Source organism: Myotis nattereri, assembly GCF_964212035.1.
Source record: "Myotis nattereri genome assembly, chromosome: 5".
Taxonomy (NCBI): domain Eukaryota; kingdom Metazoa; phylum Chordata; class Mammalia; order Chiroptera; family Vespertilionidae; genus Myotis; species Myotis nattereri.
This window is the reverse complement of record NC_138080.1, coordinates 5,582,620-5,601,143: the sequence shown is the minus strand read 5'-3', so window position 1 is coordinate 5,601,143 and position 18,524 is coordinate 5,582,620. Positions and strand designations below refer to the sequence as shown.

Sequence of the window (18,524 nt, the reverse complement as noted above, 5' to 3'; positions counted from 1 at the left end):
TGAAAGTTAGAGAAACTGGCAGTTTTCCTATAGACTCAGTATTCTGGTTGAATAACTAAAAAGGGAATATAGCTAAAGGGCCAGATGGCATAATCACTGCTGCGTTTTGTATTTAATAAGCATTGGGAACATTCCAGCATTATCAAAATCTCCTTGTTGTACATGTCAGCGCTCCCAATAGTTTTTTATTCTGCTCCATGGACACCCTGGATGATGTTAGATGTTTAAGCTCCGTCTTGGTGAAAGGAAACCTCCAATGCTCCTTGAAATAGCTCATCACATTACCCGGTGTGGGAGAAGGGGCCTGGCCATGAATCCTACTTCTGCCTGTCACTCAGGCTCTGTCATCTTAGGAAGGTCTATTTACCTTTCCAGGGTTGAGTCATTTTCATTTATCCGAGAGGGTTAAGTCAGAGAATCTCTAAGGCTGGACTGATGCAACATTTTGCCAGGCACAGAGAGCTAGCGCTGCCAGATACCAAGAATCCAAGATGAAAAGACAGTGGACCTCTGATCTCGCAAAGCAAACGGAATTGGGGCCAGCCTCCTCCAACAGTGCGTACCCTCGGAGCATGGCAGCGCCATGCTGAGGCAGGCCCGAGGGAGAGGGCCGAGGAGCCGTGCAGGGGAGGCGCTGAGGAAATGCCGCCTGAGCTCTGGCTGGGAAAACGGGCAGGAAGGAGTCAGATAAGGAAAAGCATAAGGGTCACCAGGGGGATTCCGACAAAGAAGAACCTAGTGAAGGCAGACAGTGTGACGTGCAGGCACGGGAAGGGAGTTACAGGTCAACACAACCAGGCTGAGCACCATTTCACTGTTCAGATTAGAATGCTTGGCAGTCAGAGGCCCTACTAATAATTACCCGGGACGATCGGTGCGAACGGGCACCTGGGGACAAATGGTCCCTTGACACACAGCCAGATTCTACACTGTGGGGATCACAGGAGGAATACCTTGGGTTCTGTCCTGAGGATAAACAGTCATAAAAACATAAAAAATTAGGGGTAATTAAAAATATGCAAAGAAAATAATTTAATGAAATTCTTTGCACCCACAAACCAGCTTCAATGATCATTGTTTTATCTATATTTTTCAGCTATTCTCCCTCTTTACTGTATGAGAGGTTTTCAAAACACATCACAAGCTTGTATAATTTCACGTATAAAGCCTTCACTATATTTAACAATGGGCTTTCATTTGGTGTCACTGTCTTATCTAACAAAATTAACAATAATCAATCAACCTCATCAAATACTCAGACTATACTATAATTTTACTAGTTGTCCCCAGAATGTCTTTTTATAGTTAGCTTGTTTGAATCAGGATATGAAGTCCAAACACTGCATTTGGTTGCTATGCCTCTCAAGTAAGTCTCTTTTAATATATGAGTCCCCTCCATAATATATGTATATATAAATGTATATATATACACAGAGAGAGCGAGAGCCTCCAGATGTTTTATAGCATTCTATCTAATAAAAGAGAAACATGGTAATTAGCCGTACCTCCGCTACCCTTCCCATTGGCTAATCAGGGCAATATGCAAATTAACCGCCAGCCAAGATGGCGGCCAGCAGCCAGGCAGCTTGAAGCGAACATGAGGCTTGCAGTCTGAAACATTGTTACAAATATAGAAGCTAAACAAAACCCCAGAAACCTGCTTTCAGCCAGCCGGGATCTCAGAGCTGGAGTTGAAACAGTGTTTCGATTATAGAACCCAAACAAACCAGATACCTGCTTTCAGCAGCAGAGGCCTCAGAGCTGGAGCCAAGCCTCAGAGCTAAAGCTGGCCCAGAATTAAAAAAAAAAAGAAAAAAGGAGCGGTTGGGAGCTTCAGTCACCCGCCAACCTGAAAACAGCCCTCAGCCCCTCACCCAGACTGGCAAGGCACCCCAGTGGGGACCCCCACCCTGAAGGGGGTGTGACCAGCTGCAAACAGCCATCATCCCCTCATCCAGGCTGGCCAGGCACCCAAGCGGGACCCCCACCCTAATCCAAGACACCCTTCAGGGCAAACCAGCCGGCCCCCACCCGTGCAGCAGGCCTCTATCCTATATAGTAAAAGAGTAATATGCCTCCCAGCCCCGGGAAAAGCAGAGCCGAGAGGCCTCCCAGCACTGGGATCAGCATGACAGGGGGCAGCGCCCAAACCCCCTGATCGCCCTGCAGCTCTGTGTGTGACAGGGGGCGGCGCCCCAACCCCCTGATTGGCCCTGCTGTGTGTGACAGGGTGCAGCGCCCCAAACCCCTGATTGGCCCTGCTCTGTGGGTGACAGAGGGCGGCGCTCCAACCCCTCGCCACGGGCCCTGCACTGCGTGTGACGGGGGGGTAGCTCCCCAACCCCCTGATCGACCCTGCTCTGTGCGTGACAGGGTACGGAGCCCCAACTCCCCTGATGGGCCCTACTCTGTGAGTGACAGGGGGCAGTGCCCCAACCCCCTGATTGGCCCTGCTCTGTGTGTGACAGGGAGTGGCACCTCAACCTCCCCATCGACCCTGCCTTGAGTATGACAGGGGGTGGTGCCCCAACCCCCCATCAGCCCTACCCTGAGCGTCACTGAGGGTGGCATTGCAACCTCCCAGTCCGCCCTGCTCTGTGCATGACAGGGGGTGGCACCCCAACTCCCCAATCAGCCCTGCTCTGAGCCCGACCAGGGGCTGCACCTAGGGATTGGGCCTGCCCTCTGCCACCAGGGAGCAGGCCGAAGCCAGCAGGTCGTTATCTCCCGAGGGGTCCCAGACTGTGAGAGGGCACAGGCCGGGCTGAGGGACCCCCCTTCCCCCCGAGTGCACAAATTTTTGTGCACCAGGCCTCTATTATATAATAAAAGGGTAATATGCAAATTGACCTAATGGCAGAACGACCAGTCACTATGATGTGCACTGACCACCAGGGGATAGATGATCAACACAGGAGCTGTCCCCATCCCGCAGGCCATAATTGCCCGATGGGGAATGGCGAACTGGGGGTGGTGGTGGCAGACACAGGTGATGCCAGGCCAAGCCCCCACCCTTCCGGTCACTCCACACACAGAGGGCGACTGGCGTCGGGGACAGGGCTGGCGAGCGGGCGGGAATGGCCAACCTCTTGGTCCCTCCCCCCAACCAGCAAGCTCCAATTGCTTGATGGTGAGGAGGGAACCGGGGGTGGGTGGCAGAGGGGGGCAGAGCCGGTAGCCGGGGAAGATGGCCCTGATCTCAGGTCAGGCCTAGGGTCTGTACCCTATGCACAAATTTCATGCGCCAGGCCTCTAGCATAAATATATATGTAAATAAATATCAGCCTCATGGAGGTATAACTGACTTGTAATAAACTGCATATACTATATACAATGTGACGTTTTTACATGATCCAAAAAACTGTCACTATGATTAAGATAGTGTATCTAGCTCTAGCTGGTTTAGCTCAGTGGATAGAGTGCTGGCCTGCACACCGAAGGGTCCCGGGTTCAATTCCAATCAAGAGCTGGTACCTAGGTTGCAGGCTCCTCCCGGGCCCTGTTCGGGGCTTGTGCCGGAGGCAACCAATCAATGTGTTTCTCTCACATCAATATTTCTCTCTGTCTTCCCCTCTCTTTTACTTTGTCTAATAATCAATGGAAAAAATCCTCAAGTCAGGATTAAAAGCAAAAAAGAAAGATAGTATATCTACCATTCCACCAATGCCCCTGTGGTTCTTACTCCTTTGTCCCCCCACCCTCCCACCCCATTGCCGGTGACTTATTTTCTGCTACTATACCTGCATTTTCATGAGTTTTACATAAGGGAATGATATTTACATTTATTTACATAGATGGAATGTACTGCTTTGTGTATGGTTTTTTTACTCAGTATAACTATCTTGAGATTAATCATGCTGCTGCATGTATCAACAGTTCATTTTTCTCTTATGCTATGCGGCATCCCACTATGCAGCATCCCACTATACAGATACACTGCAATTTACCTTTTTATGGGGCAGGAGTACTATTTTTGAGATTATAAAAACAACAACTTCCCCCAAAGAGTGAGGATATTTATTGATGAGAGAGAGAGAGAGAGAGAGAGAGAGAGAGAGAGAGAGAGAAAGAGAGAGAGAGAGAGAGAAGGAGAGAGAGAGAGAAACATTGATTTGCTGTTCTATTCATTGGTTGATTCTTATATGTTCCCTGATCGAGAATTAAACCTGCAACCTTGTTGTATCAGGACAACACTCTAACCCAGCGGTCGCCAACCTTTTGGACTTCACGGACCACCAGTGGTCCGTGGATCACCAATTGGTGACCGCTGCTTTAACCAACGAAGCTACCTGGTGTTCTTAGAGAAAAATCAATAAAGTTGATAAGCCTCTGGCCAAACTGAAAGGGGAAAAAGAGAGAAGGCATAAATCAGCAATATAAAAAAAGAGAGCTGATGGGTGGTGTTACTCTTATATCAGTCAGGGGCAAAGCAGATGTACAGTCCTTAGTTCATCCTAGCTTGATGCCTGTGTCGGTGGCCAGAGCTGTTTCATGCCTAGGCACATTAAAAAAAAAAAAAAAAAAAAAAAAAAAAAAAAGAGAGAGAGACCTGGCCAATGTGACTCAGTGGTTAGAGCTTCGGCCCCTGCACCAAAGTGTCATGAGTTCGATTCCTGGTCAAGGGCACATACCCGGGTTGCAGGTTTGATCCCTGCCCCATTGGGACAAATGGGGAGACAACCAATCGATGTGTCTCTCTCACATCGATGTGTGTGTATCTCTTTCTCTCCTTTTCCTTCTACTCTCTCTAAAAATCAATGGGAACAGTAGCCTTGGGTAAGGATTTAAAAAAAGAGAGAGATAATATCACTGCTGACTGTAAGGACCATAAAGGGAGTATTATGAACAACTCAACGGACAAATTTCAGGAACAACACTAATGACCAAAGCTACTCAAGATGGACAGATGAATTAAATAGCCCATATTGCTAAAGGAAATTGCACTTGTAGTTTAAAACCTTTCCCCCAAAAGAGAACTCCAGGCAGATGGTTTCTGGGTATTTCTAACAAACATTTAAGCGGGGAGGGGAACTCTACACAAACTCTAGAAAATGGAAAAGGCAGGAATACCTCCCATTTTCTTCTGTGAAGCCAGCATCATCCTGATACCAAAACTAGACAAAAGCATTCCAGGACAGAAAGCTACAGACCAGAATCCCTCTTGAACATAGATGTAAAAATTCAAAAAAAACCCCTCAGCAAATTATATTTAACAATATATGAAAACGATAATTCATCATGACCGGGTGGGGTTTATTCCAGGAATGCAAGCCTGATTTAACATTAAAAAGTTAATCGAAGGTCCTGACTAGTTTGGCTCAGTGGATGGAGTGTCGGCCTACAGACTGAAAGGTCCCAGGTTCGATTCCAGTCAAGGTCATGTACCTTGGTTGCGGGCACATCCCCAGTGGGGGGTGTGCAGGAGGCAGCTGATCGATGTTTCTCTCTCATTGATGTTTCTAACCCTCTATCCCTCTCCCTTCCTCTCTGTAAAAAATCAATAAAATATATTTTAAAAAAAGTTAATCAAAGGAGACATATGTAAAACTTTAGACAATAAATAAATTAAAAAAGTTAATCGATGTAATTTGGCATATGAACAGATAAAGGGAACCATATGATCTCTGTAGATGAAGAGAGGAAATTTTGCCAAAATTAAACATCAATTCTGGATTTTAAAGCTTTTAGCAAAACAGGAATAAAAGGTAGCTTCCTTATGCTGATGAGGAGCACCTATGAAAACTGACAGCTGTCATCATACTTATGGTGAAGACTAAACACTCTTTCCGAAGATGAGGAACAAGAGATCTGTGCTCTGACTTTTATTTCTACACTGTACTAGAGGTTCTGACCAACACAACAAGGAAGAAAGAAAAGAACCATTATTAGAAATGAAGAAGTAAAACTGTATTCATACACAGATGATATTACTGTCTATGTAGAAAATTTGAATAAGTCTCTTAAAAAGCTGCCAGAACTAATATGGGTTTGGCAAGGTGAGAGATACAAGATCAGTATACAAAAATCAATTTCATTTCTATAAAAGCAACGAATGGGAATTGACTGTTTTCAGAATATCATTTTCATTAGCTTTTGTTAAATGGAGTGTTCTACAAATGTCTGTCAGGTCAAGTTAATTGATTATGTTATTCAAATCTTTTATAAACTCACGGACTTTCTACTTATTCTTCCAGTTATTGAGAGGGAGCATGGGAATCTCTGGCTATCACTGCAAGTTTACTTTTCACTGCAGTTCTATCAGTTTTCACTTTACTGGCATATTATCTTGAAGCTCTGCTATTAACTGTGCAAATGTTTAGGTGCAATATCCTCTTACTAAATTGACCACTTTATTATTAAGAAATGACTTGGTCCCTTGCAACAGCTTGGCTCTGAAATCTCTACAGTTCAACTTTATTGTGAAATAAAGTGGCCCGGTGCACGAAATTTGTGCACGGGGTGGGGAGGGGGGATGTCCCTCAGCCCGGCCTGCACCCTCTCCAATCTGGGACCCCTTGGGAGATGTCCACCTGCCGGTTTAGGCCCGATCACACAGGGCCTAAACTGGCAGTCGGACAACCCTCTTGCAATCCAGGACCGCTGGCTCCTAACCACTCACCTACCTGCCTGCCTGATCACACCTAACCAGTCTGCCTACCAGCCTGCTCGTCCCCAACTACTCCCCCACCAGCCTTCTCACCCCCAACTGCCCCCCCTTGCTGGCCTGATTGCCCCCAAATGACCCCCTCTGCTGGACTGCTCGCCCCAAACTGCCCTCTCCTCCTGGCCTGATTGCCCCTAACCACCTCTGCCTCGGCCCTGCCACTATGGCTTTGTCTGGGTGGCAGGCACAGAGCCGGCTGGAGCGACCAAGGAAGCCAAGCCTCCTGCCCACTCATCTTTGTCACATTAATTTGCATAGTCCCTCTTTATTGGCTGTGGGTGCCGCCATCTTTATTGTGAAGTGATGGTTAATTTGCACATTACTCTTTTATTAGATAGGACTAGAGGCCCGGTGCACAAAATTCATGCAGGGGGTGGGGTGGGCGGTCCTCTCAGCCCAGCCTGCACCCTCTCTAATTCGGGACCCCTCGAGGGATGTCTGACTGCCGGTTTAGCCCGATCTTGGGGATAGGGTCTGAGTGTTGGACATCCCTCTCACAATCCAGGATTGCTGGCTCCTAATTGCTCACCTGCCTGCCTACCTGATCGCCCCTAACCACCTCTGCCTGCCGACCTGATCGCCCTTAACTGCCCCCTGCTCCGCCAGCCTGGTCACACCCAACAGACCCCCCTTGCTGGCCTGGTTGCCCCACACAGCCTGCTGTTCAGTTGTTTGGTCATCCTTCATTAACCCCCCTGCCAGCCTGGTCGCCCCACGCAGCCTGCTGCTCAGCCATTTAGTCATCCTGCACTAACCCCCCTGCCGGCCTGGTCACCCTATTCAGCCTGTATGGTCATCCGTTTGGTTGTTTTGGATGTGACGGCCCCTGGCTCTTTATATATATAGATGGTGTAGCAATTTTCATCCTTTTGATCTGTTTGTTTGTTTTTTATTTTTTCCATTGATTTTTAAAGAGTGGAAGGGAGGGGGAGAGACAGAGATAGAGAAACATGGATGTGAGAGAGACACATTGATTGGTTGTCCCCCGCACATGCCCCGACCTGGGTCAGGAATCGAACCTACCACCGAGGTGCATGCCCTTGATCCTTCAGTCTGTGGGCCAACACTCTTACCATAATCCAAACCAGCTGGGGATTATTTGTATTTTTACCTGTAGGCATCATATGGTTAGGTCTTTTTTTTTTTTTTAAATCCAATCTGTTAATCTCTCCTTTAATTGGGGTGTTTAAACCATATACTTTAATATAATTATTGATATGGTTATGCTTAAATCTATTATCTTGGCATTTGTTTTCTATTTGTTCCATCTGTTCCTTATTTCCCTTTTTGTCTTCTTTTGAATTAGTTTCTTTTTTAATTGTGTTAAAACATAAGTAACATAAAATGTACCACAGTTCAGTCATCACCACCATCCATCCCCATAGCTCTTGTAAGTCTGAAAGACTGTTCCCATTCAACACAATTCCCGTTCCTTCCTTCTCCCAGTCCCTGGCCACCATCATTGTGCTTTCCATCTTCATGCTTTTGTTTTTCTGTGATGGCTTCTTTCACTTAGCATAATATCCTCAAGGTTCATCCATGTTATGCATTTCACAGAAGTCTTTCTTTTATAAGGCTAAATAATATTAAACTACATGTGCATATCACATTTGCTTATCCAGTCATCCACTGATGGACAGACACTTCAGTTGCTTCTATGTTTCAGCTATTGTGAACAATTCTATGAACATGGGTATACAAATATCTCTGAGACTCTACTTTCAGTTCTTTTGGGTATATATCAAGAAGTGAAACTGCTTAGGTCATAGGGTAATTTTATTTTTAATTTTTTGAGGAAACTACATACAACAGCTGTTCTATTTTACATTCCCATCAACAGTGCACAAGGGCCCCAATTTCTCCATATCATCACCAACATTATTGTTTCTTAGAGAGTAGCCATTTTAATGGGTGCAAGGTGGTATCTCACTGTAGTTTTGACTTATATTTTCCTAATGATTAGTAAAGTCAAGCATTTTTTCATGTGCTTATTGGCCGTTCATGTATCTTTGGAGAAATGTTTCTTCAAGTCCTTTGTGTGTTTTAAAAATCGGTGTTGGCTCTTTTGTTGTTGAGTTGGAGGAGTTCTTTACATATACTGGCTATTATTCCCTTATCAGTTATATGGTTTGCAAATATTTTCTCTCATCCTCTCGTTGCCTTTGCATTCTGTTGATTGTGTCCTTTGATGCTGTTTTAAATTTTGGTGTAGTCCAATCTATCCCTCCCCCCCCCCTTTTTTTACTTGTGCTGTTGGTGTCATATCCAAGAAATCACTGCCACATCCAATGTCATGTAGCTTTCCCATGTTTTGTTCTAAGAGTCTTACTTATGTTAAGGTCTCTGATCCATTTTGAGTTAATTTTTATATAAGGGACCCACTTCATTCCTTTGTATTTGCGTATCCAGTTTTCCCAGAACCATTTGTGAAAAGACTGTTCTTTCTGCGTTGAATAGTTCTGGCCCCATGTCAAAGATCACTTGACCATATGCACAAGGGTTTACTTCTGGGCTCTGTATTCTAGTCTACTGGTTCCTCTTTATTCCTGTGCCACAGGTTTGATTACTGTAGCTTTGTAGTAAGTTATTAAATCAGGAAGTGTGAGACCTGCAACTTAGTTCTTTATAAAGACTGTTTAAAAAAAAAAAAAAAAGAAAGAAAACAAAAAGAGACTTTTCCCAATTTGGGATCTCTTGAATTTCCATATGAGTTTTTTAGGATGTATTTATTGCCGCAAAAAAGTCATTTGGTTTTTATAGCGGTTGCACTGAATCTGTAGATCCCTTTGGCAGTGCTGCTGTCTTCACAGTCTTAATGTTTCCCAGTCTGTAAACACCGTATGTCTTTCCACTCTGTGTCTTCTTTCATTTCTCCCAGCAGTGTCTTTTGCTTTTCAGTGTATGCCTTTCACCTCCAGGGTTAAGTGTATTCCTAAATAATTTTTTCTTTTTGGTGCTATTATAAATGACATCTTCTTAGTTTCCTTTTGGGATTGTTTGGAGTTAACGTATAACAGGGTATATTTTGAAGGCAGTTCTGAGGACTGATGGGTCAGATGTGGCGTTTAAGAGACAGAAAGGGGCCAAAGATGACACTGGCTTTGCCCGGGGCAGCTCAGGGAACAGACCGCATTCAGTGACAGGGGACGATGCAGGAAGAGCAGGTTTGGAAGAATTCCGTTTTGGACATATGATGTTTGAGGTCAAGGATAAGGAGAACTAAGAATTGACCACTGGAGATGGCAAAGAGAGGTCCTGGTGGCCTTGGTAAGAGCTGTTCAGTGAAGGACAGGAAGAAGAGCCTGACTGAAGTGGCCCTCAAGTGGGACCGGTGGGGGTGCCTGGGTAATTTTTAAAATCTTACCAAATTTCCTCATCAAACCACACAGAGCAACTTTAAAAGTAAAAGCAAAAGTCCACAGACAGCACCTTCAACAAAACCAGGAGCAAGGGCATTGCCACACCCCAGAGTGCAGTGGGGGGGGGGGGGGAGGTGTCTGAGCGCCGTGGGGCGTTCTGCATAGACACAGCATCACAGCTGCGCTGGGGCCAGGGAGGGGAGAGGAAAGGGGTTCTGCCTGACAGCCCCAAGGCCCGGAGCTCAGATTGCTCAGGCTCCTTTACAGATAAGTCAACAGAACAACATGGGGAATCCACTAGGAGCTGAGAGATGAGGGCAAAGCTAGGGCTTCCCCGGGCCTGAGGATTTCAGAAATACCCAACAAATCAAACTCCGCAAGGAAGAAACAGCTGAGCCATCAGGGCAGGAACACGGGGGACTACAGGCAGAGACGCTCCCCACCCAGAGATCGTCTCTGCCCTCAGTCGTCCTGGAGGGGCTTCATGGAGACGGCAGCAGAGGACGGCTCTGCACCTGCCCCGCACGCAAACACAGGACAGTCACGTCACTTAAATGTGAGCAACATTCTAGGTGCCGCAGGGGAGGAAACAAACCAAATAACCCCTCGCAGACAAAGAAGGCACAATGAATGTTTTGTTAAATTGTAGTTCTTTATATATTCTGATACGAATCCCTTATCAGATATGTTATTTGTAATAACTATCTTTTAAAAAAATTTAAATGAGAAAAATGTCAGGTACCTGCATACTAAACATACTTCTCGTGCCTACCCTCTCTCTCTCCCTCCCTCCCTTCTGTACTTCCACATCAGTGATGCCATCTTCCTTCTGCCTGGGGGACACCTCCTTTAACGTTTCTTTAGTGTAGGTCTCGTGATTAATTCTTTCAGGTTTGTATAGGCGAATTTCACCTTCATATTTGGAAGGTATTTGTGGTGCATATAAAATTAAAGATGTTGCTCTAGCGTCTCTCCCTGTGTTGATCTCAGCGAGACAACTGCACTGTCCTCAGGCTTATTCCCTTGTATTTTTTTGGCTGACATGCCCCCCATTTTCTATTGGTCTCTAATGACATCTATATTGGGTTGCTTGAGGTTGTCCCAGAGCTCACTAATGGTCTGCTCACATTTTTGTGTAATTCAGCATTTCATTTTTGGTAGTTTCTATGGCTATGACTTTATGTTCACAAATCATTTCTTCTACAACGCCTAATCTGCCATTAATATGTCAGTTTACTTTTCCTTTCAGACATTAGTTTTTATCACTACAATTTTTATTTGGATCATTTTTTCTTGTAAATACCTTGCTGTTTCCAATTAATTATTTGAATTTATGTGTGATAGGCAGAGTGATGAGTCCCCCAAAGATGTCCAGATCCTAATCCCAGGAACCCATGAGCATGTTGTCACATGGCAACGGGAATTAATGTTGCAGGTAGAGTTACGGTTGCCAAACAGCTGACTTTAAAACAGGAGAGGAGACTGGACTATCTGGGCAGGACCCATGTAATCACAAGGTCCTGGGAAATGGAAAAGAACAGGAAGTGGGAAGCTGAGAGATGGCAGTGTGAGGACTCAGCCTGACACTGCTGGCCTTGAAGATGAAGAAAGAGGGCCATGAACCAAGGAATGCTGGGGGCTTCTGGAAGCTGGAAAGGTAAGGAAACAGATTCTTGTCTGGAGCCTACAGAGATGAATGCAGCCCTGACAACACCTTGATTTTTAGCCCAATGAGACCCATCCTCTGCCCTATGGATTATGAGGTTCTGCAGTCTGGGACCAGGCATGGTTTCCTGGGTGCTATCCTTTGAATCCTTATGGTCTTCTCCCAGCCTCAGGGAGTTTCCGCACACACAACGGCTGATCAAGGGCTGATCAGACCCTCACCAGACCTCAGGGCTTTGCTTTCTCTGCATATTTCTCTCCTCTTCGCTAACTGTCCTGTGAATCCAGCGGCCTCATTCCAAGTCACAAATCAGGCGGCCCACTGGGCTCTGCTCTGCGTCCCCTCAGCGCACTGTGGACTCTTGCAAAACCTCAAGCTAAACAATGCTCATCTCTTTTGTCCCATTTTCCAGGAATCATCTTCCCTTGTTGTCTGTTGTCTAGTGTCTTGAAAACATTGTTTTCTATCTTCTTTCTGTTGTTTATTTTTAACTGTTTCAGGCAGGAGGGTAAACCGAGTCCATTACCCATCTTAGCCATAAGCAGAAGTCTCTACCATACGTTTTTAAAATGCTGTTTTTAAAAGAGAACACTGGGTTACCTGTCCCACATTCTGAATTTGGCTGCTGTTTCCTTCCTGTGTCATTTTACTTGGCTCATTTATTATAGAATGGTTGTTAGATCCAGGTTCAATTGCTTTGACAAGAATACCTCCTAATGCATCCCATCATGAGGACAAATGTTAGATTCTCCAACTTTCAGTGATATCAAGCATGTCAATAGGTTCCAGCTCTGTCAGTGTGATCCATGCATTGTAAGTTCCATCAATCAGTATTTCCTCTGATTTTAGCAGCCATGAACGATCACTGCCTAAAAACATCATTTCATTAAGGATTACAAAATGGTGATTTCTAAGTCTATAATTCATTTATTAGTTGGAATTCTTCTATAAAGAACTTTCCCTCATCAACTAGCTGGTTACTATGCAATATAATTTGTTCAGAAAAAACCCCCAGGATGAATCTTTTTTATTTGTATTTATTTTTTAATCCTCACCCAAGGATATTTTTCTATTAATTTTTAGAGAGAGTGGAAGAGAAGGGGAAAGACAGACAGAAATATCGATGTGAGAGAAACACATTGACTGGTTGCTTCCTGAACGTGCTCTGACCAGGGCCCAGGCCGGGGAGGAGCCTGCAACCGAGGTATATGCCCTTGACTGGAATCGAACCCAGGACCCTTCAGCCCGCAGGCCAACGCTCTATCCACTGAGCCAAACCAGCTAGGGCAGGATGAATCTTTTTTAAAAACCTGATTGTTAGAACAGCAAGTTGGTCTTCTAACAGCCTCCTGTTTCAATGGTCTGTCTCATCTTTGGATAAGGCAAGCTCCTTTAAGGAGGAACACAGGTCCTTTAGACACCATTTCGGTAGTTTCAAGTTTTCTTGCTTTCTGAAACTATATTCATCTCACATATTTGCTGCCCTAAACCTTGAATAGGCCATTTCTCCAAGAACTCCTGGTTCCTTTGAGTGGGCAATGGCATTTAAAGATAACCCCAGAGCAACTTCAAGGTGGAATGAGATGGGGCAGAGATTATTTTATTAAGAATATAAAATGGTACTTTTCTAATTCTGTCATTCTCCACTTATTAGTTGGAATTCTATAAACAGGGGTACTGGTTATTGGGCTGTCATGGGCAGATGAGTGCTGCACTTTTTAGAAAAAGGAAAATAAAGGACTTCATAGTGATATTTCCAATTCAAAATTAAGATTATAGAGTTATTACTTAATTTCTTTGATTTTAATATTTTCTCTTATGCTGAAAATCTTGATTTCTAATATCATTAATATAATCACATCCATTTTATCCCACAGTAGACATATACTAGTTTCAAACAATCAATACTACTAACAATAAGACTCTAAATGCACTTAGACTTTTTTTATATTTTAAAAATATATCCCAATAGAAAAGTACTGTCAAAAATAATTTCCCTAAAATAATTCGTTTTTCATCTGTTTATGCCACCATCTTGAAATATAGTTTTTTTCCATTTATTTTCAATTTTGATTTCATTTCTTTCTTTAAAAAAAAATTATCTAAAATACTTACATGGTTCCAAAGTCAAACTATAAGACCAGGTTCAGGCAAGTCTCACTTATCTCCTCTACCCTGTTCCCTTTCCTTTAAAGTAATAACTCTTTATGTTAATTTTGCTTTATCCTTATATTTTTTCCTTTGAAGTTCTAAGCATATATGTGTATGCGTGCATATATGTAGATATGTGATATGTAATCCACATAAAGGAATGTGTTTTCATAGTTCCCGTCTTTCTTACAATAAACTAACACTGTTCTGCATGAAACCCCCAGCAGCATGTGGTGATCTCCACAGAACCCCCTCTTTTACAGGCATGTTCTATTCCATTGCAGAGTATTTTACTGTGTAGAGCACAGTTTATTCAAGCAGACTCCCACTGGTGGACATGTGGGTAGCCCAAGTCTTTTGTTGCTATAAATAATATCATGATGAACAGTATGGCATATGTGTCATTTTTAATTTCTGTAAGTTTATCATCAGGCTATGGGGTTACAAAGACTACGGCAAAGGATAAGTATCTATCTGATTACACTAGTTCCACCACAAGAACTGTATCATTCTGTGTTCCCATCATCAATGTATAAGAACGCTTGTTTTCCCTATTACTTTGTCAAGAGTGTGTTGTCAAACTTTAGATTTTTTTTTAAACAAGCTGATCAATATGAAGTGGTATCTCCAATATGGTTTTAAGTTTACATTTAACTTGAGTGCAGTTGACCATCTTTTTAACATTTTAAATATCATTTGAATTTTTTTAAGTGAACTGTTTTTTTCTATCAGGTTTTTAGTTTTTTTAAAAAAATATATATCAGGGACACTAGCCCTTTGTGAAATGTTGCAATTATCTTTTTCTAGTTTGTCATTCAATTATCTTTTGATTTTCCTTTAAAAATACAGTCATTTTTCTTTTATTTTACTGGATTTTGAGTCATAATTCAAAGTTTTCCATATTCACCATTATAAAGGAAAATTTTAGCCCATATTTTCTTCTAATATTTAAAGTTTTGCCTGGCCAGTGTTGCTCACTGGTTAAGCATCGACTTATGAACCAGGAGGTCATAGTAGGGAGCATGTAGGAGGCAGCCAATCAATGATTCTCTCTCATCATTGATGTTTCTATCTTTCCCTCTCCTTTCTTCTCTGAAATCAATAAAAAATATTTTTAAAAGTATTTGAAGTTTTATTGTTTATAATTAGACTTCTAATTCATTTGAAATTTATCCTTGTGTACAATCCTTTTCCAGTCCCACAACCATTTATTAAAAAGTTCATTTTCGTCTTGGCCAGTTTTGCTAAATGTTCAGAGTGTCGACCAAAGGGTTGTGGGTTTGATTCCTGGTTAAGGGCACATAGTTCGGTTGCAGGTTCTCCAGCTCTGGTAGGGGCGTGTGCGGGAGACAACCAACCAATGTGTGTGTCTCTCTCTCCCCATCCTCCCTTCCTTCTATGCTCTCTGAAAATCAATGGGAAAAATATCCTGGGGTGAGGATTAAAAAAAAAAAAAAAAAAGAAAAGAGTTCATTTCCCCCCACTGTTTGAGATGATGCTTTCTATTACATACTGTATTAAATTTCCATATGCAGTTGTAGTTTTAGATTTTGCATTTGTTCTATTGCTCTATTCATGGGCTTTTAACACTCTTTTAAATAAGAGGCTTTGTTGTACTAGAGGCCCGGTGTACGGCATTTGTGCACTGGAGTCGGGGGGGGGGGGAAGGGGGTCCCTCAGCCTGGCCTGTGCCCTCATTCAGTCCAGGACCCCTTGGGGGATGTCCACTTGCCGGCTTAGCCCCGATTGGGAATCAGGGCTAAGCCGGCAGTCAGATATCCCTCTCGGTCCTGGGCTCTCGCAGTCCGGGACTCCTGGCTCCTTACTGCAGTGGAGGCGGGAGAGGCACTGACCACAGGGGGGCAGCTACTGCATCGAGCGTCTGCCCCGTGGTGGTCAGTGCATTATCACAGCAACCGGTCGTTCTGCCTTTCAGCTGATTTGCATATTACCCTTTCATTATATAGGATTATAAAAGTTGGTGTGGTTAGCCACTGGTCACTGCTCCTGTTTTTCAGGTTTTTTTCCCTGGCTATTCTTAATTACTTATTCTTCCATATGAATCTTATAATTACATTACCCAACCCCCCAAAATATGTGAAGGTAATTTTATTGGGATCAAATTATAAATGAACTTAAGGAAAACTGACATCTTTACTTTATTGAATGTGTATATTCAATTGGAACAAAGTATGTCTTTTCCATTTGTTTAAGTACATTCCTGGGTCTTTCAGGAGTGTTTTGTCATTTTTCTCACATAAATTTTATAGTTTTGTTAAGTTGATACCTAGATTAATTCTCTATCCATCTGGCTGTCTATCCATCTGTCTGTCCATCCTTCCATCCAGTTGTAAATGGTACCTCCCCTCTCATTATATCTTCCGATTATTTCTGCATGTTAATTTTATATTCTGTTCTTTTTTGTTGTTTTGTTAACCCTCACCCGAGGATATTTTTCCATTGATTTTTAGAGCGAGTAGAAGGGAGGGGGAGATACAGAGAGAGAGAAACATCGATGTGAAAGAGATACATTGATTGGTTGCCTCCTGCACACGCCCCAACCAGGGTTGGGGATCGAGTCTGCAACCAACGTCCATGTCCTTCACCAGAATCGAACCTGGGACCCTTCAGTCCTAGGGCTGAGCTCGATCCAAACCGGCTAGGACTATATTCTATTCTTTCACTAAATCGTTTCTGTTTGTAGTAGTTATTCTGTTGATTCTTTTGAGGTTTTCAGATCAATGGGAAATAGAGATACTTTTCCAAGTCATGCCTCTCACTGCTTTGGCCAACACCTGCCGCTTATCAGAGAGCAGAGCAGCACACCAGCGTAACATGAAATGTGTATACATTTATCCAGTGAGTAAGACGCTGGCTTTCAGTCTGAGTGAGGGCGCATGTATGCTCCAGGGCCGCGGCTGCCCCGCCACCTTCGGTACCTCTGACGTTCCCAATTGGGTTCCAAGGTCTTTTTCTCACTTGTTCACAAATTAAGAGTCTGTGGTGCCACCTCTGCCTCACAGTTGTTCTCAGATCTACTTGCTCAGGTTTTCCCTCAGAGCGAACTCTTCTCCTAATTCCTGGGTTTTCATTCTCAGGGCCCCTCTTCTTCCCCTGGCTTCCTTCCTCGGAGCTGCAGCGCTGATCTTCAGGCTGCCTGGAGTGTGGCCTGATCACTCCTTTTCCGGGAGTTCTTGGAGGTGCCATGCTGCTTGGCATCCCTATCCTGTCTGTGGGGTTTCTTTTTGCTGTGCTAGAAGCTCTTGTATTTTAAAAAAGAGATTTGGGAAGATTAAAAAAATATCTACTGCTTCCCTGGTGTTCAGATCAGAATTCTACTGAAGAATTTTAAACACAAGATTCCATAGGAGATCTGGATTTTGGAGAATTCAGATCTGGCTTCCTGAGCAGAATGTAACACAGGAAAGACCGGGGGGCAGCGAGACCAGGTAGGGTCTAGTATTTCAGCGAGAAAAGACGGACCTGAATTAGGCAAACTGAGGTGGGGAGGGGGCTGGACAAAGAACCATTTAGGAGGTAAAAGTGACAGAACCTAGTGACTGACGGACGTGGGGGCATGAGAAGGGAGTCATGGATGGCTGTCCCAGCTTTCTAGTGAGGTGTGGCATCACATCCGATTGGGGAGTATCAGAGAGAGGAGAGCCGGCACTGCGGGAGCAGGTGTGCAGCCTTCAGCAAGATGCTAGGGATTCAGGTAGCGTGTGTACATTAGATATCACCCACCAATTCCTGGACGTATCACCCCTTCCACTTCCGAACATCTTTCCTCTGTGTTTGATATTAATGTCAGATATCTTCACGGTAATATTTTTCTTTGGACTTGGCTTCTGTTACTACCTTCTTATGGATCATCCCTTGAGTTTTAAATCTCTCAACATTTCCTGCCACTTTTGACAGGTATGTCTCGCTATGATTGTGGTCTCTCACTTACTGTCTACAAGCCACTACTTCCCCTCCCCCTCACTAGGTTGTAATGCTGTTAGTGTCTTGCTGACTCTCAAATATCTAAGGCAGTGGTTCTCAACCTTCCTAATGCCGCGACCCTTTAATATAGTTCCTCATGTTGTGGTGACCCCCAATTTCATTGCTACAAACTGAACATAATTAAAGCATAGTGATTAATCACAAAAACAATATGTAATTATATATGTGTTTTCCAATGGTCTTAGGCGACCCCTGTGAAAGGGTCGTTCGACCCCCAAAGGGATTGTGACCCACAGGTTGAGAACCGCCGATCTAAGGTGAAGCACAAATTCCTTTTGTGAAGATCGTTTTTTTCATGAAGGCCCCTTACCTTCACCTGACCACCATGCCATTAAGTAACTGTTTTTCAAGGTGTGGTCCACGGGCAAATATTTGTTTTTTAAAAAAATATATTTTTATTGATTTCAGACAGAAAGGGAGAGGGAGAGAGAGAGAGAAACATCAATGATGAGAGAGAATCATTGATCAGCTGCCTCCTGCACGCCCCACACTGGGGATGCAACCCGGCATGTGCCCTGACAGGAACTGCACCGCGACCTCCTGGTTCATATGTCGATGCTCAACCACTGAGCACGCTGGTCGGACTATGAGCAAATGTTTTAAATCTACCACAAATGCTTAATAATATGAAACAAAGATGACATGTATAGCAACTAAGATTTATTAAGTACGTACAATG

General features: G+C 43.8%; 1 protein-coding gene across 3 annotated transcripts in view; it reads right to left on the bottom strand.

Moving 5' to 3' along the window:
- The window catches only part of RNF130 (ring finger protein 130), a 142,382-nt gene that overhangs the window by 46,566 nt on the left and 77,292 nt on the right, over positions 1-18,524 (bottom strand). The window lies entirely within an intron of this gene.